Genomic DNA, 20,927 nt, shown 5'->3' on the forward strand with positions numbered 1-20,927 from the left:
TCTCAAGAATATACTTGCAGCTGCCCTTCCAAAGTTCTATGGCCTTGCAATCGAAGACCCTGATACTTTCTTGTTTGAATTTGACATACTTTGTCATAGTTTTGACTATAAAATTGATGCCCATAGCATAAATTGTTTCCAACAACATTGAAAGAATCAGCTCTATGATGGTTCACGGGCTTAGAAGCCAATGCAGCAGGAAGTTGGGATGAGATGCAAACTTTGTTCCTGGATAAGTATAAAGAGTATTGCAAAGCATCTGGTTCAAGAGGAGATGATTTCTTCAAGATATCCCAGAAGGAGGAAGAAACATTAGAAGACTATGTTTCACATTTTCTATATACACTATAGAAGAAACCTCAGCATATGTTGTCCGAGGATTTACAAAAGCTAGTCTTTCTAAGAGGTGTGAATGATGACTATTTAGAAGCACTAGACCTAATAGCTGGTGGTGATGTATATCAAGCTTCTTGGGAAGACCTCAAGAAGATCTAGCAGAACTATTCAAGGTCAACCATGAAGAAAGGTCGAGGACCTTATTCCACAGTCACTAAAGGAATCAGTTAAGGCATTTCAAAGCTTGAGATATCTAACCTATTGTTAGATTTAAAACAGGACATCATCAATGATGTCCCTATACATCTCTATACAATGACTACAAAGAAGAAGTATGCAGAAGTTGAGTTACAACTAGCTGAATAATGTCCTCATTACTGGAAGCAAAAGAAGGATTGCCAATGTAAACTAGTCGCAAGCATGGAGAACTAGGATCTTCCAACTTAGTATGTTAAGATAGATGGAGATGATGAGCAAGTATTCTTTGTTGCTCAATGCCAATCATGGGTTCAATGTCAAGGTATGCCTCAGGACCCTTTGCAAAATTCAAATTCATATGGTAATTAATGGCAAAATTGAAATTCCCAAGGTCCTCCACAAAATCAACCTAATTGGAATAATGTTGGGTAAAACAACCCACAACAATCCCAATGGCCCCAGAATTCCCAACCACCTTGGCCTAACCAACAGAGTAACTAATGGCAGAACCAACAAAACTACTAGCAAAACCAATGGCAACCACCGCAAGGGAATTGGCAATCTACAAACCAATGGAGGGGATCTCAATAATGGCCTAACCAAAATATTGGTGCTCCACAATTACCACCTCTAGTTCAACAACCTACTCTAATGCCACAACCTACAAATCTTAGACCTCAAAAGCAAACATAGTTACCAGCACAACCTCAACCATACCCAAATAGCCAACAGCCATAGCAGCCCACGTATAGTGTTGATGCTCAGCAGTATCCTACTTATGCTTTGGGTGTTGCAGATATACACCTAAGATCTGGTATGACTATACCAACACCTAAACTGCCTCTTATAAATGAAATACCAAACCCTCTTGTAGCATAAGAACCCTTAGTTGTTGAAACCATTGACTCGACCAATGTTACTATGTCAACCCAAGCTCAACCAGCAATGGAACCTCCTTTTCCAAAAAAGTTGATACAAAAGAAACCTGAACAAATAGAGGAACATCCTTTTAATATTGTTGATCAGCTAAAAAACATACATGTCCAAATACCCCTGTTCCAAGCCATTAAAGATGTTCCAGTCTATGGAAAAGCTATTAGGGAGTCCTTCTTGAAAAAGCCTAGAAGGAAGAAAAAGGACCCCACCATAGTGCCATGCTGACATCATGCTAGGGAAATTGATCACACCAAAATATTCTGATCCAAGAAGTCTAGTAGTGAATGTTAGTATAAATGGTCAGTTTGTTAAAAATGCTTTAATAGATCTTGGAGCTGTTATAAATGTCATGACCAAGGATACTATGAAGAAGTTGAAAATAGAAGGGCTAAGGGCTACACCGACAATTCTGCAAATTGCAGATAGTTATATTGTTACCCCTGATGGGATGATAGAAAACATAGTTGTAACCTTAGACTCTCTAGAATATCCTACAAACTTCATGATTTTATCCCCTAAAGTTAATCTATTTGGTTACCTTGTCATCCTAGGTAGACCATGGTTAGCCATATCTAATGCAAATATAAGTTGTAGATTAGGGAATATGGCCATCTCAAATGGCCAAGCAACAAAGAAATTTGATTTATATCCTCCAGCCCAACCATTACCAAATCTAAGCACATATGTTTGGCCAAATTTAGGAGATAAAGGACAAGAATTAAACTCTATAGTACAACTCATGATGTTACATAGACAATCTTTTCTAAAATTGCAAGAGGAAGATTCAGTACTTTAGAGTATCCTCACTAATAGTTGTGTGGTAGAAAAAGATGTATCTAAAAGTTCTGTGTTGGAATTAATCACATATGAAGAATGTGATAAGAATTGTACTTTGCTCAAAGAACTTGATATTCTTTATCCACTCTTACTGTGGCAATTAGAAGCAAGTCAAATCTTTGAAGCTGCTATGAAAGAGTCCACCACTACTGTTGAATTGGCTAAAGGTCATAATCTTCATGTTGATCCCAAATTAACACCCACATAGATGGAACAATTAAAAGAATTGCTTCAAAGGCATTAAAAGGCCTTTGCATGGGACTATAGTGATATGAAAGGGTTGAGTCCTACACTGTGCACCCATAGGATATACATCATTGAATGTTGTCTACCACTCTGTCAACCCTAGAGAAGGATAAATCCAAGCCTTAGAGAAATAGTTAAAACTGAATTGTAAAAATTGCTTGATGCTGGTTTTATTTATCCTATATGTGATAGTAGATGGTTGTCACCCCTGGTCATAGTTCCTAAAAAAGAAGGAAAATGGAGAATTTGTGTAGATTATAGAGAATTGAACAAGGCCATCAAAAAGGATCACTTTCCTTTACCATTCATAGAGCAAGTTCTAGACACACTAGCCGGAAAGAAGTATTTCTCTTTTCTAGATGGGTATAGTGGTTATAACCAAATTAGTATTGCTCCTGAAGATCAAGACAAAACCACATTTATGTGTCCATGGGGTACTTTTGCATACTTTGTTTTACCATTTGGTCTATGTAATGCTCCTGCAACATTCCAATGAGTAGTTATTAGCATCTTTGTTGATATATCACATGATTGTATCAAAATATACATGGATGACTTCACAACATTTGGAGTCACTTTTGAAGAAGAAATGGTGAATCTTGAAAAGGTTTTGGTAAGGTGTCAAGAACATAATTTGGCACTTAATAGTGAAAAGTGTTTCATGCTCATGCAGGAAGGCATGGTACTTGGTCATTTCATATCAACTGCAAGAATACAAGTGGATCTAGCTAAGATAGAGGTAATTCAAACATTTCCCATACCTACAAAATCAAAAGATGTAAGATCTTTTCTAGGCCATGCTGGATATTATAGATGTTTCATAAAAGATTTCAGAAAAATAGCTAGTCCCTTGTATAAATTACTTACAAAAGAAGCTGAATTTAGTTGGACATTCAAATGTGATGAAGCCTTCCTACAGCTTAAGAAACTTTTGACTACAGCCCCAATTTTACAAGGCCCTTATTGGAATTTACCTTTTCATATATATATAGATGCTTTGATTATGACATAGGTGTAGTCCTAGCACAACAATCCCAAAATCTTGAAAATGCAATCTATTATATCAACAAGAGCCTTCATGGACTAGAATTAAACTGCACAGTGACAGAAAAAGAATTGCTAGCAATAGTTTATGCCCTGAACAAATTTTGGCATTACATAACTGGCTATTCCATATTTGTTCATACTAATCATGCAACAATTAAATATATCATGAATAAACTTGCTATAATAGGCAGATTAACAAGATGGTTACTGTTGTTGCAAGAATTTGATATAACTATTGTTGATAAGCCTGTAAAAGCCAATGTTGTAGCTGATTATTTATCAAGAATCCATCATGATGATACTGACACTACTTTGGTAGATGATGCATTTATTTCATATTACTATTCAAACTCCATGGTATGCAGATATTGCTAACTACATTGTAGCGAATAAAATACCAGAACATTTTTTCTTACAAGGAAAAGAAGCTGCTTGTAGAGAAAAGTTTTCGTTTCTCCTAAATAGATAATCTCTTGTTCTAGACTAGACCTGATCAACTTATGAGAAGATGTGTGAGAGAATATGAGACATGTGATATTCTACATGTATGTGATAATGAACCATGCAGAGGACAATTTGTAGCAAAAAGAATAGCCTTGAAAATCTTGACAACTGGTTATTATTGGCCTACACTTCACAAAGATGCAACCAACCATACAAGGAAGTGTGACAAGTATCAAAGGATGGGCCGACCAACAAGAACAGATGAAATGCCTCTTAATCCTCAGATGGCATTAACACCATTTGACAAATGCAGCATGGACTTCATTGGTCCAATTGATCCTCCATCTAATGGGAAATCCTATATTATTGTGTGCACTAATTACCTAACAAAATGGGTTGAACTTAAGGCCATGAAGCATGCTCGTGATGAAAAAGTTGTTGAATTTTTGTATGAAGAATTTTTTACTCGCTATGGCATACCCAAAGAGCTAGTCATCGACCAAGGTGTGCAATTTACCTCTAATCTGATCTCAGGGTTGATGAAATAGTATAACATCAGGCACTAGAAATCCAATCCTTATCACCCTCAAGCTAATGGACAAGTAGAGGTCACAAACCATGAATTGGAAAACATCCTAGCAAAAAGTAGTTCATCTACATCATAAGATTGGACCAATAGATTACAAGAAGCTATTTGGGCTTACAGAACAACCTGGAAGACTACTACAGGATTTACACCATTTGAGCTCTTGTATGGGAAAGTAGCAATGCTTCCAATTGAATTTGAACATAAAAATCTAAGGACAACATTGGCATTGGACATTGAACTTCCTGTAGCACAAAGAGAACGTCTTCTACATCTCAATTCTCTTGATGAAATGTGCAAAGCTACTTTGGAGCATATTGAACTAATATAGAAACAAAAGAAACAATGGCATGACTCTTATATTAATAGTAAACAATTTCAAATTGGTGACTGGGCACTACTATATGATTCCAGATTTAAAGATATGCTAGGAAAGCTACAGACAAGATGGCTGGGACCATATGAAATTAGTCATGTCTTTGATAATGGAGCTATTCAACTAACTACCATTGATCTAGTACCTTTCAAATTATTAATCAATGGTCATAGACTTAAATTATATAAACAGCCCCAAACCAAAGAGGACTTCCTGCAGCAGTTTCAGCGGTTGGATTCAAATATACATCAAGTAACTCTTCTTGTAGCTAAAGGTGTCAACCTTCCAACTGCTGCTCTTCAACATTAGTTTCTTTATACATACTCATAATAAAGACTTTATGTTCACATAAAGTTCACTTTTTCATTCACTTTCTCCTTCCATCTCATCTCTTTACCTTCCACCCATCCACCTCATCTCATTTCTTTATCTTCCATCCACCCACTTTCCACGTCATCAATTTCTCATATTTTCAATAAACCCCGCGAGATGCTGACAAACGCTATCGATGCTAATATCACTTCTGTCACCTTTTTTTTGGTACGTGCAATAATCAGAATGACAGATATAACATTATAAAATTATTATTCACTTATAGTCTGTAGATTTTGTTAATTATATTTAATATTGCATAATTTATATGATGGTGGCGTTATGCTAGTCCCTTACCCGTACTAGGTTTGACAAGTGTGGACACTTGTCCATATTTAGCAGGGGGCAGGGAAGGTCACTAATATCCAATGGCATTTCTATTTATCTGTAAAGATTTTTCCAAATCTTTGCATTCCCTTCATTAATGAAAATTAATTGCCATAAGTACACAAGTGAGGTGTCGTACCCCTTATTTTTGAATGATTTTTGTGTCAAGCTATGATGTGATTTGTGCTTAAATTTTATGTGATTCAAACCCCATTTTCAGATGATTCTCATACATATTCATGATTTACCTTCATTAAAAGCCATATTATTTTGCATAACAATTTTTTATGACATTAATTGCTTATTAAAACAAAGAAGTGTGAGTTGAATCTGTAAAAAAATGAAGTAGATTGAATTCAAAAGGGGGAAAACATAGCAAGCAGAGAAAGTGTTAAGAAATGGGTGGACAGTTATAGAGGAGAGAACCAGTGGAACATATTGTGTTGCTCTTAGACATAGAAGTCATAAGAAGGTTTAATGCATGCAGATGGCTAGGGTATTTCTTGAGTTTGACTACATATGATGAAGAGGTGGCCATAGAATTCACAAGGACATTTGATGAGGGTGAAGCTTCCATTTGGGTTTTAAAAGTGATTGCAACAAAGGAATGAAAAACTGGAGTGATTGGGTTGCCTGTGGTTTGAGAACATTACCCCAACACACATGATGTGTGGTTAGCAAGAGCTTAAATTACTAGACCGCCTGATCCTCAAATGGACATTACAAAGTAAGGTTGCAAGAGAATGTCATTGCCACCGCCATACAATGAATTAGCCATGCATATTATCAAGTATTTTACATGCGAAGGTAGATTATCATACTTGTATGCACATCATTTGAAATTACTTAGTTGTGTAAGGCATAATCTTGCAGTAAACATTCCAAATTTCTTGTATAATATACTCTATATTAGTGGGGAAGAAACTTAGAAAGGAAAAGATAATTCCATTACTCAGCATGCCTTAATTAAGTTACTGATAGAGAGGTCGAGATGTGTCTCCCATGACATGGGATGAATTTGTGCAAGCCAAAACTTTGCAACCCCAAGTTGCCCCTAGTGAACAACCTAGTGAGGAAAATGTCCCCACCAATGAGCCTATTGAACAAAATACCCCAGAGGCTGAAGCCAAAAATACCCAAGGAAATGTGCAAGAAACTATTCCTGTTTAAGAGACTGCGCCTTCACCTGTGCAAGAGACCCCGAAACCAATTTCTAGCAAAGCCAAGAGGAAACGAAAACTAAAAGAAGAAATCTCTGTTCAGGAAAAGGAAGAATTGAACCCTATAATTGTGAGACAAAAGAGAACAAAGAAAAGTCCTGTAGCAACTACTCCTGCATCAAAGACACCCAAAGGGAAAAGTAGGCAAAAGGTTGTGATGCAAGAAGAAACTCCCATAAGGAGAATCCCTAGGATGAAAGAGCAAGTTTCTAAGGATTCTACTTTGTCTAAAACATCTACTAGGGAATCCCTTATGCAAATTCTTTCTAATCACTCTCCTCCCCATCCTAAGATTACAAGCATTCCCCAAAATCCTACTGAGGAATGTAGGGATGAAATCAAAGAAAATCTAGATGATACCCCAGTAGACCTACCAGGTACTTCCAGCTGTAGGGATGAAACAATTCCTAAATATGTTGATCCAAACACTGCCTTAGTTCCCCATAAATCAACATGGATTACTGGTTTTGTAGAACATTTATGGAAGGAACAAAAGAAGAGGAAAAGAAATCATGAAGAAGATAGCAGTTCTATCACACTGCAGAAACTCCTTTTTCAGTTGTATGGACAACATATGTTTGTTGAGGCCTTGTGGAAAGAAGAGAAGAAAAAGATGAATAAGATTATAGCATCTCAAGGTGAAGAAATTGTAGATTTAAAGGAACAATTAGCAAGCCAAAAGAAACAAATGGATCATGCCCTCGAGTTAGCTAATCAGGCCCTTGCTTATAGACCACCACCAAGGGTTTATGCTCTCTGTTTGAAAGAACAATTTCTTTTGTTTCAATTAATGTTAACTTTTAAGAATGTTAATGCAGAGTTCAAATCAACACAAGAATTTTATGGACTATATCAGACTCTACCACCCTAGTAGCAAAATTTACTTTGTGAATTATATGTTCATAATTTTGTTATCCCTTTAGAGACTCAATGGAATCCCTTGCTTTACATAGGGGATATACACTTAAGAGCCCTCATGTCCTAGATGTCTAATGAAGCAAACTATGATAGGAAGCTGAATAATTACAGGGATGAGGAAAGGACAGAACCCTTGCCTTTAAGAGCAGAGAGTAGCAAGCCAGATGAAGTTCTTAGGGATTGGTTCACATTAACTTATGGAAAGAAGAATCCAAAAGTAAGAGATAGGCTCTTTGCTACCAAAGCTAAGGTTTATGCTGATTATGAAAATTTTCCCTATTTTGGTTTTCAGAGAGCTATGACAGGTGCTAGGAGAAGATGGGCTAGATTGCTTGAATCTCTTAAAAAGTCAGAACCACATAGCCCCATCAACTTGGAGGTAGCACTTCACAGGGTTCCAAAATATTTAGAGTTAGGGAAGCAAACCATACCAGAATTGTGGTGTCCCTTAACCATGCAGCCTCCAATTCTCTTGTGGTTGTTATATGACATTAATGTCGATAGACTCAACAAGTTGTAGGAAGATCACAGAAGGGAAGTGTGGGAGAGAACTAGAGGATTTTACTACACTTTCAAGAGCAATAGAAAAGGAAGGACAAGCATTAGTTTAGCATGGGGTAGATAATGAGACCAATATTGCCTTTATTTCATAATAGTTTTAAGACACTTTGTTGATACTTTATTTTATCTTTGTCAAAACATTTGTGGACCTATATTTACCGAACCTATGATAAACCTATGGGTAGAAACTATGCCATCATTTGCTAGTATTATATATATTATGCAGTATTTCATATAGTTATCAAAATTTGTGTTCTTATATTTGAATTTAATTTGATAAATGTTTATTTGCAAACATGTCTCTGTATTGTAACTAACCTATTAATGAAGATTGAAAGATGATTGGAAGAATTCAAAAGATGAGCACCAATAGCATTCAAGCAGAAGAGAATGCTAAGGAAACAGCCTCAGCGGAGGAAAGTTGTAACGGTTCCAGAAGACATGGCAGTGAGTAAGGAGGAGCTATGAAGACTTATCACCTTCTCTGCATTTATTCCATGGCGAGCGGATGTTCAAAATTTATTGTTCCTGCCTTAAGCTATTATTTCTTCTTTCCACCTTGAGTTGTTATTTTCCTTCTTTCTCTCCTGCAGATTTAAAGCTAGGTCATTTACCTTTCTGTTATGGAATAAGTGTTGATCTCCTAGATATAGGAATCGACCCAAGTGTGTTAGTTTAGCTAGTTAGAAGAAAGAGTTTATGAGAATAGACTATTAACTCTTACCATTGTGTTTTTACAATTCTGTGTTATGTAATGAATTTTTGAAATCTAATGAAATAGTTTTTGGCTTCTATCTTGTGTTAGTAGTTTAGTGAAGCTGACCAAGGGGGCCCACTTGGAAGGTGCATTAGGTTAGGATAGGATAGATTTATTTCCAAGCATTCTTAGTATTGTAAGTTTAAGTTGTAAGTTCCTTCCTGTGGCATCGCACTTCGTGAATGTTCCTGCAACATATGTGAGAACAGTTATAGTGGATGAACCAAGTTGGAACATTTGTTATCCTTTCATTGTATTTCTAGTATTCATAGAATTAAGTGTGTTAGTTTCCTGTAGCAATAGTGTAATTTCTTTTCCTTGCATTTTACTTTCCTGCAACATAAGCTTAGTGACTCATTAAGAGACCTAGTGCACATATTGTGCCGACCATTTCAAGTATAAGTCCCTGGGTTGACAAGATTAAATGCATCTCATAGTGGGAAAAATAGTCCTTAGTTTGAATATATTATTCCTAAGCATGGCCTAGAGCATGACTATGATACACCTATTGTGAGGCGAACCAGTTGGGTATAAGTAGAGGGTCTTGTGGAGTCTTGAATCATTGATCATTCAACATGGAGTAGCTAAGAGGAGTGAAGTTGAGAAGAGCTAGTAGCTAGGTGTGGGTTTGGGAAACAAGAAGGTTGCTTGGTGGCTTCCGAGCACAAGTTTAGATTCTTCTTGGGGTTTCGACCAAATTGTGGGTTTGGGCTAGCTAGGAGTTGGATCTTGCAAGAACTTGCAGAATTACTATTGTAATTGCTTATGTACTTGGTCATAACCCATAAGGTCTAACAACTAGGCATGTTGAAAGAAAATCTTATGATTCTATTGTAAGAATTGGCATTATTGTGGATCTAAATCTTTTTGTTATCGTTTATATTCTATTGTGTGGTTATTGCTCGGTGCTAGGACATCTCCAATGGGGATTCACCTACTGTGTATTGTGTCACCTTTTATACTCATTTTTGGATCCAAAGTAACTCAAGGCCAAAAAAAATTAAATACTTTGGAAGAAAACCATGCTATTAGGCCCCAAACAAAATTTGTACTAAAAAACCCAAGACAAGGTTGATATGTTGACTTGATCTAAGGACAAGGTGGACATTTTGACCTAGCCTAAGTAAAATTGGCTTGAAATTTTTTGGGATTTGATGGAGTGTGAAATAGTGTTCAAGAAGAAACTATTGATTGCTCAGATCAAGCATAACTAACATTCAAACCTTGAAATAACCCAAACATGGTCTAATAGGTTATGGAGCCTCCACTTGTGGGTAGTAACACTTTAGGTTGATACAAGGAAAATAATGTTAATGATAAGAAAATGTTTACCCAAAGGATTGGGAAGGATAAAACCATGATTATGATTGGATTAAGCATTCGATCAATAGATTATCAATTGATTTGTAGTAAGATGATGGACTAAGTAAGGATGTTAGGCTAGATTGTACATATGGATCACATGGATCAGGTTCATTACATCTAGTTAGACTAATTTTTGATTTATGGATTGTAGGGTATAAAATTAAAAATAAATATACATGACAAGTGGGAAGAGGATAAATGAGTAGGACCTTGACTAGATTAGGATTAGGTTCTTAAATAAGATTTTGTGAATGAATAGGGAAAGATTGATATAAGAGGGATGAAATGATTAGGATAAAAAGGAAGGTTAGGGATATAGATAGAATGATCATGTATGATTTGGATATGATAACAAAAATGAAAGATGGTCGAAACATGGAGAGTAATCAAGGATTATTGGAATAAGGTGGATAATTTGATTGGATTATGGAGATTAAGAATACTTTGAATGTTTAAAATATTTAAGGATTATTTAGATAAGATGAATAGTCAGAATGATGAAGGGGATGATTAAGAAGATAATGTTGGAATATGATAGAGTGATAATTATGTTAAGGGATATGATTATCATGAAATAATTAAGATGACTGATTATGATAAAAGGGATAATATGGAAGATATTGGTAGATGGAAGAGTTGACCTTTTTAAAGAATATTTAGACTTAAAGATATATCATTTGATTTTTGAAACATTTCAATTTTTATGACATTTTGACTACTTTCGACTTTTAAGTTTTTTTTTTTTGGATTTTTTGAAAACCTTGTATTTGTTTTAATTTTATATGGAAAAACATAATGAAATGATACCAATTACAAAAATTCAATGGATCAATTTGGATGATGTTTCTCCTTTTGGATTCAATTAGGAAAGGTGGTCTAATCATTTATACATGTAAAATGTTGGAAACTATAATTGGAACAATTGTTATGTTGTCATTGATGTCAAACCTTATTTGTGAGACAATTTACTATTTTATCTAAGTGTCATATCTATATGATTGAGGAAGAGGATTTGAGAAGTTGGTCATAGAAATAACACCTAGAGGAAAGGTTGAGTTATGAGGAAGAAACTACAAATGGACACTTGATTAGTTAGACTTTGACAAGATAAAATGATAGTTTAAATCATGTTGAAAGTGGAGAAGATAGTTGTACTAAAGCCATGCAGAAGTGATCAAAGATTGACCAAATGCATAAGCTTGACCAAACAACAAAGCAAAAGATTAAGGAACTTGAAGTATATGCCGAGTGATGCTAGTGTCAGCCGAGCCACAGTATCAACTAAGCAAAAATATTGTTGACTGAGCATCAATATTGACCGAGTGTCATTATATGTGCCAAACAAAAAATTCAGTAACGAGTGAGTAACCTAGTGATGACTGAGTGTCAGAAGACAATGTTGGTCGAGGGAAAACATCTTGACACTCTATGAGAAATCATAATTTCCAATCAATAGAGTTGATTTCTTAGAATAAAAAAAGCATGTTCAAGATAAGGATGAATGACCGAGAACATTAAATCAAGAGAAATCGTGCTTGTGTGTTTCTATGCAAGGATTCACAAAGAAGTTTGGAGAAGTTTCTAGAAAAGAAAAGGATGAACAAGAAGGTGGATTGATTCATTGTATGTGTTGAATCTAATCACAACCCTAAGATCTATGGTGGTCTTTAAGTGGAAAGAGATTAGAATTACCTACTTAAGGAGGTACAAGGGCTAACCTTAAAAAGTTGTTGAAGGTTGGAATAGTTGTTGATGCTATTGACTAGAAAATTTAAGTAGAAGGTTGAGAAGAGTTGAGAATAGGAGAAGTGTGATTTCTTGAAGGGTTGCCAAGAGGATTAGAGACTGCGATGACAATGAGGGCTTGTCATTGGATCAACTTTTGAGCCTATATAAGATCTATATTTGCAAAGGGAGTTGTATTTGTCAAATCAAAATGTGCTATTATTTTCTAACCATTGTGATAGTGTAAAATTATTTAATTAAGGTTGACCTTATAGTCATATGTAAATACTTTAATCAAGGTGACATTCTAATGAAATGTTATAAAGACCTCTAACAAGGCTACTCCTAACATGGTGATTAAATCCTTTGACAAGGTCACATCTAACAATGTATTTTGTAATATTTAACACAGTTGGCTCCTGATAGAGCTCACTTCAGAAGAGTGAAATATTGGTGACATTTTACTGGTTGTTTTTTCCAAAATGGCTTTCCATGTTAAATCCTAGTGTTAAACTTGTGTGGATGTTATTTGTGGTGATTTAATGTTAATGTTTACATTCTGCAAGTTTGTTATATTTAGGAGAGTGGACTACTAGTTTATGTTTACTGAAAGTTTACTATAGAGTCTGAGCTAACAAATGTTAAGATATGAAGTTGTTTAATTATTTGTTTGTTCAATTGGTACATCTAGATGTTGGATAACTAATTCACACCCCCAGCCCCACCCCCCCCCCCCCCCCCCCAATTATTCTAAACATTCTAATAGTAAAACACACCAATAAGCCTACTTAGGTGGGGTTATCAATAAATGTAGGCATAAGGTATTAAGAAAAAAAAATGCAGACACAACTAAGACGGGGGGGGGGGGGGGGTGAACTAATTGTGAAAAAATATAATTAAGTCCAAACCTATAAAGTCAATCTTCAATAATTAAAATAATGATGCCCAATAACAAGAAACCATACACCATAACACAATGATTTGTTGACTAGGGAAAACCCTGGTGGGGATGGTACTCACAAGATAATCTACTATAATATAAATTCCTTGTGAAAGGATATGACCCTATTAAGAGATGTTGAACCCTTTTTAGAAGGTTATAAACCTTTTAAATGTTGAAAAGAACAAGTAGAACCACTATCTAAGTGCTCCAACAATAGTGAAATATAATACTTTTAGGATAGCATATCCAATGGACATGAACTAACTGATCTGTAACTTACTTTCCAAAAAAATTCCTTTGAAGTCCACTTAATCATCCAACATTATTATTGCTTTTCTTTGTTGATCCAATATCAAGGATCACATCATTAATATGAAGAAAGGAAACTCTCATACTATAAATACATCCCAAACAAAGAAAACAACTTTCCTTTATACCCTTACAAATATTTAACCAGCTCAGTCTATTAAAGATTCCCCAATTTACAATTAATTATATAGGACCATTCTAAGGCATACACACCTTCATAAGTGTCAATACAACCATTACATAAAGTTTTTGACACGTTATAAAATGAATATTGTGTTTTCAAGGATAAATCATATACTACAATAACACAACCAGTTGCTAGTAAAATACATCACACACATTACACACTAGCGACCTTTTTCTAGAATAATCCAAATTCTTTTAACTTATAAATGTAGTATTCTACCATGTTTTGTACTCACTACCTTTAATTATTTTTCACAATAAGATATACCTACAACTATCTCGTCATTATTTCTTGTACACTAGTCTTCTTCCAGTCTTCACTGATCAATTTGTAACTTAACGAAAATGTCACACAAAGTATAGAGATCATAGAAATGATGTCTAAACTCATTCAACTATTCATATGTAAGCTTATATATCTAAATGTGTCAACCACTATCCTTATTGATTTGATAAATAGCTTACAATATATAAAATATGAGTCTATCATGAACTTAAGAACATATGTTGTCATGAATGAGAAAAATCTATCATCAATAAAACATCTCATCAACTCATACAAATTACAACAATATCCTCATTCCTAAAAATCAAGGTAAAATCACATATGTGTGTCACCTTTTAGGACCTCTACACTTGTTTTGGTCAAATCTCATTTCTCTATCAAAACTAAACTTTTTTCAAAAACTAAAACTACCCTTTTATAGATCTCGGAGTTGATATCATCATTATATAAATTTCATAGTGTTTTAATTAGTTTTAATATGTTATAATTTCAAAATATTATAAGTAGATATTTTAACATTTGAGAAGATACTCCCTCAAAAAAGGGAAAAAATAGTAAATCATATCATTTTTAATTATGATTTTTTAAATATTTATCCCTAGAGGAGAGAGTCCTCTTCAAGAATATGTAATTTATTTTTAACAAGGTGTAGATTTGATAGGGAAAATGTAACAGATGGAAAAGAACTGTTGGCTTTTACAAAATCAACCTTGAGTACTTATAGAAAAGAAAATATACATCAAAAACTAATTTTTTTTTTGTTCCCTAGCTATACATGTCATCTATAACATATTTTCAAATTAGAGAAAAAAAGGATGATTTGCCTATACTTCTTTGACTTGAAATACATCCTATATTTTTTCACAGTTAAAAAAGGACTTGAAAATTAAAAATGATGAATAAATTTTTACTCAAACAAATTCAAAAAATTATAGCCATAAAATTCATCCAATTTCACATGTTTCATCAGTTTACATCATCTTCAAATTCTAAACTCAAATACCATTTTATGTCATTAAAGTTGAACAACTTGCATTTGAATCCCTTTTCTTTAAAAAAGGTGACACAGGTTTGTGCTTTTACCCATCATCCCTTTGGAATTGGTGGAACATATGATGAAAATCCATCAATCCAAAAGTAAACATCATAATACAATTTTATGAATATCCTTAACATATGAAATATTCAAATTTTAAACTTATTGTGCACATACCTTTCTTGATTATCTTTGATACTTTCTTGCAAATACCTTCCTTGATGAAAGAGTTTTCACTAATCTTCTTCCCCTTCGACATCAATAGAAAAGGATCCAATATGTTGAATACTGAATCTCTCAAGAAAATTCTCATCAAAGTATTCTCCCCCTTTCATGATAGTATCATCAAATTACCTTCACTGGATCGAGCTAATCTACATTAAAAAATATTGTCAAATGCCATCAAATATTGTTATACCAAATATGATTATATAAAATTTCTAGGACTAGCTCTACACCATGCAACCAATCCCCCTAAGGCACAATACCAAGCATCATGTCCAAATGAATAAATGTCCTTAAAATACATTGTATTGATGCATATATGCAAGAATTATTCTTCATAGGGTGGCGTTAGTACCCGAAGCACATGTCATAGGTACTCAAAGGTATCCTTAGGAAAAGGCTTATTGAATGTATGAATAGTTTTTGAATATTAAACTAATAAAACAATACTATGATTAGTCTTTGAATGTAAAACTAGATTCTTGGACATGTTAATTGTAATTGTATTATCGCATTGAATGATGATAGGTTCATAAAATGTCATACCAATATCCTTCAACATATGTTTTATCTATATTAACCGATTATAGTTATTTGTTGCTATTACATATTCAACTTTTGTTATAGATTGTGATATACAATCTCATTTCTTGATCAACCATGAAACTTATCTTCCTCCATGGAAAAATTTTCCTTCACTTGTACTTTTCTTGTCATCAATATTTCCTTCCCAATCCACATTTCTATAGGCATAAATTTTGAAATCATTTGATGTATTATACCATAAACCAAATTCCAAAGTCCCCTTCAAATATCTGAATATTCTTTCTATTACTACTAGATGTGATTCCTTAGGATCTGCCTAATATGTCTCCATAATACCAACTACAATAGCTATGATATGCCTAGTACAAGTCAAATATATTAGCCACCAAATATAGATCTATATCTTGTCTAAACAATGCTATGGCAATCATTGTTATTAGTTAAGTTTCAACCTATAATCATAGGTGTTCTGATTTCTTTGCAATATTCCATTCCAAATTTTACTAACACCTCTTTAAGAGACATAACACCTATCATGGACATCTTGATTTTTCCTTTCATTTCATGAGAAAATTTATTACTTATCTCATCATTTCCTCCAAAAATGATATCATTCACATAAGCTTCTATAATCAATAATCCATTCGAGTTAACTCTTATGTAAAAATTGCTATATGAACTTCCCTTTTTGAATCCCAACTTTAGCAACCACCCCCAAAAAAGTCTAAATTTATGAAATTTATGATTTAAACAACCCTCTCAATGTCTAGGATGAACTTCGCTGCTTTGCGGTCTTGTTTTAATTGTTTAAGATTTTATACATTGATGTAGGAGCATTTAGTGGTGTAAGGGCAATCCTATATCACCCAAAAATATGTTTAGTGATAGTTTTTGTTTGATATGTTTATATTTTTGGATACCTATTTGGAAAAAATAAAGATTCCAACTTTCCATTTTTCTTTGTTACTTTTTCTCGGTAAGTGTTTTTGTGCACCTTGAGATACGTGTAGATGTAGAAAATGAGTTCTTTTGTTATGAAACCATAATTATGAAGAGTTAGAGAGTGTAAGTTGAAGGGAAGTTTTTAATTAAAATTTCAAGCGCTAAAAAAGAATTAAATTAAAAGGTTTCATGGTTTGAAAGTCTGACAATTTTAAGTTATTGGGAGACCTCTTAGAAACACTCCAGAGCCCAATTTGAGACACTAAACAACCTCTTATGACTTCAAAAAATGGGGATTAATTGTAGGCAACCATAAGGGTTATAAAGCGCTCAAAGAGATTTTTGAAAATGTAAACAATTTATCAATCAGAGTCTCAAATTAAAAATTATGTCTCATCAAAGTTGGACTACCTTATCTAGAACCTTCTATTTTTGTACCAACTTCTAATGTGATTGTTAGAAGCTCTATTTTGATGCTAACTACCAAATGTCCAAAATATAAAATGTCTTCCTAACCCTAAACCTAAGACATATTACTTAAGGCCCATTCTTGAGGTGTAAAGGCAGTTTTTGTGGAGTTTGGGAGTACTATGAGAAGAGTTTTTCTTAAAAATCTGACTATATTGTGTTTCTTTTTGTAATGCATGTAGTAACTTCTTATTTAAGATAATTTAAGTCTTGTTTTCTGTTGTGTTCATTTTGTCTCAAGTAATGCCTCGTTATACGTAGTATTCCAAAATGTTGATTAAGAAAACCTATGAATTACAATTCAAAACTTTGAAAATCCAATTGAAACATGAATTGTTATAACAATAATTAATTTTAAAAAAATTAAATTAAATAAAAATTAACAACTTACACATAAAAAAAACTTCTAACAAAATCTAAATTTTATTTAAAAAATAAAAAGTATAAATACTTAACTCAAAATTAAAATGATTTAATGAGCCAAACAAATCAAATTGAATTACTATGCTACATGTTTAAATACGCACACAATAACACCAGAAATGAAGTGCTAAAATAGAAAGGATGCACATTTGTCATTACACCTTGCCCTATGCTGAAATTTGTAGACTTGGTCTTTAAAACAATAAACAATGTTTCTCGAATTCAAATTTTCCTTGAAACCAAAGGAAATGCTGACAGGCAGATCCCAGCCTTAACCAATTCCATTTAATAGTATAATACCAAGTCAACTTGTATTTGGTGACGAAATGATCGAACTAAAAAGGTCATGAATTCTATGCAGTGAAACTGAAATAAAATTCAGCGACATTTTTTTTCTCTAGAAGTTAGTGATGGCTTTCAAAAGCCTCCTATATTCCTTGCTACTAACTCTGATAGTAGCTCTAATTACTTAAAACTTTGTCACTACTACCACTACCATTCATCAAAATCCAAGCATTGAAGAAGAATCATATTCTATAATTAGGAAACCCAATGAAGAGAGGACCTTGAAATAACCATTCATTCACCCGAACTTCATAAACAAGATTGTTAATAAGGGGACCTTGAAATAACCAACTATTAGACCAGAACATGATATCTTCCCCATTGTCCAACTTCCATGAAACTTTGGCCCTTGCTAGATCCCTGGCCTTTAGAATACCATTCCAAATGACTGACCCTTTAGGAATGTCCTCATTATTAAGAATAAAATGAAGAGAAGGCCTTCTAATGTATTTATTTACTAAGATATCTCTCCATTCTCCAGTGCTATTATAAATATGCCATAATTGCTTAACCAGAAGAGCCTTATTGAGATGGGTTAACTTCCTAATGCCAAGACCTCCATACCTCTTTGGGAGACAAACATTTTCCGAAGCAACAAGAGGATACCTTTTTCTCCCTTCAAGACCAGTCCATAAAAAGTCTCTCTATTTTTTTTCCATTTTTCAGCGAATCTTACTAGAATCCCAAAAAGACTCAAAGCATACATTGGCAGGTTCTGTAGAGTAGATTTGACTAGTTGACATTTACCTACTTGGCTGAGCAAAGCACCTTTCCAACCAACCAACTTTTTACATGGGCTACCATATTTTCTCATCTACTTTAGAGGAAAAATAACCATGTGAGATAGATATATTTAAATTTCTTCAATGTGAATACATGTAAGAGCTATCAAATTTCCAAAATCCATCAATGTTGTGATTTGTTATCTAGATTTGATTGTTATCAGTCTGGTATGCTAACTATCTCTTTTCTCCTTCTCTTCTTTTGTATGCATCTTGATGATGGATCACGGAGTGTGATCCGAAACGTTGATGTAAAAAATTGGTCACACAATAAAGTTTAGATAACAAATCACAACGTGAATACATGTGTTTTTTTATTTAAAAACTATTTGATATAATTACTTTTTATGCAATACTAAACCATCACATTATCCGAAAATATTTTACGGTATGATTTTTAAGAAATAAATAAGAAAACTATTATATATTTATAATCAATTTTTTAAAAGATATTTAAATATAAATTGATTATAATATTTGAAAAGATTCTTTTAGTAATAAATGTAATTAGAAAGTTTAGTTTTTTCAAAATTTATTGAAGAAATATGTGGACTTTGAAGTGGAAGGAGGGAGAGAAAAAAAGCAAAGGGAAGAGGACACGAGAGATAAGAAAATAGAATTATAAAGATGTATAAGGTATTTAAATGTATAGTTAATATCAAACTTTATAATTAATAATTTGATTAATTTATAATTCAAATAAATTAAACTTGATACATAGTTTGCATCGCAATAATGAGGTGATGAAAAAATTGAAAAAATATAATATTAATATAATATGAAACTTTAGAATATTAAAATTACAAATATTAAAAGATAACATATAAAAGGAGTTGATTTCTCATACAATTATTTACAATCAATATGAGTGTTTTAAATACTATACAAAAAATTGACTATACTAATATTAGTCATCCTTTTTTGTTCTCATATGATCATGCCCATATAGTCTTTGATCTTCTGCAACAATCATAAAATATTATGAAGAGTTTGTCCAATGATGTGGGTTTGTGCTCTAATACAAAGTAGGAGAAATGAATAAGATTGAATGAATACTCAATCAGTAGTAATGGATAGTAGGCACAAATGGAGAATTTGAAACATGTTTTTTATAAGCATGCATGTGAGCTTTGACATCACTTTACTTATTGTTCACAAGTTCAACTCATTTTTGAAAGCCGCTTGGTGGGGAGCTTTTATTTGAATCCTCACAGTATTTGGGCCCAAGAACAGAAACAAAAATAGGTCTATGAGTTTGAAACATGTTTTTTATAGGCATGCATGTGAGCTTTGACTTCACTTTACTTATCCTTCATAAGTTCAACTCATTCCCAAAAGTCACTTTGTGGGGAGCTTTTATTTGAATCCTTGTAGTCTTTGGGCCTAAGAACACAACTTTTATGGGAAAAAAATAGTATCTATGTTACATGTGTAGAAGTTGTGAAAACCAACTTCACAGATCGCCAAGAACACCTGCATGCAAATAGCCTGTACTAAAGAGGAACTAGAAAAGGAAGAAGCAGAGCTTGGAAAATCTCAATGGTATGAGAGCAAAATTGAATTCCAAGTTATGAAAACAAAAAATACAAAAGCTCAACCTGAAAGGTGAACAAAACTCTAAAGGGAAAGACAACTAGGTTTGTGTATTATAATTAATATAACATATTAATTATATGCACCTAAGAGTAAGTTTAAGGAATTAGAGTAATAAACAACTTAATTAACTAAACCAAGACGATCTAATTAATAAGTGTAACAAAATAATTACTCTTACAACCCCCCCCCCCCCCCCCCCCCACTCTTAACCAAAGCTCAAGAGGAAGCGAACCTAGAAAATGCCAGTAGACGACTAACCAATCTGGAGACCAAGAAAATAATGTAGCAGACCAAGATTAGTCATCTCAAACTGGTCTATTAATGCTTTTTGGACAACTGTAATCATAGAGGATGAGCTACCTATGAGAAGCAGATCATCAACATATAGCACAAAGATCAAAACCTTAGACTCAAGACATTGAATGTAGACTGTAGGATTAGAATGGCAGCATGTGAAGCCTATAGAAAGTAGAAAAGAGTCCATCTTCTCATACCAAGCCCGAGGGGCTTGTTTGAGACCATATAATGAGCATTGAAGTTTGCAAATCGAGGAGGAATCCTGTGCAAATCCTTAAGGCTACTCCATGTA

This window comes from Cupressus sempervirens, chromosome 2 (assembly GCF_028749045.1).
Source record: "Cupressus sempervirens isolate cs-2001-9-10 chromosome 2, ASM2874904v1, whole genome shotgun sequence".
NCBI lineage: Eukaryota > Viridiplantae > Streptophyta > Pinopsida > Cupressales > Cupressaceae > Cupressus > Cupressus sempervirens.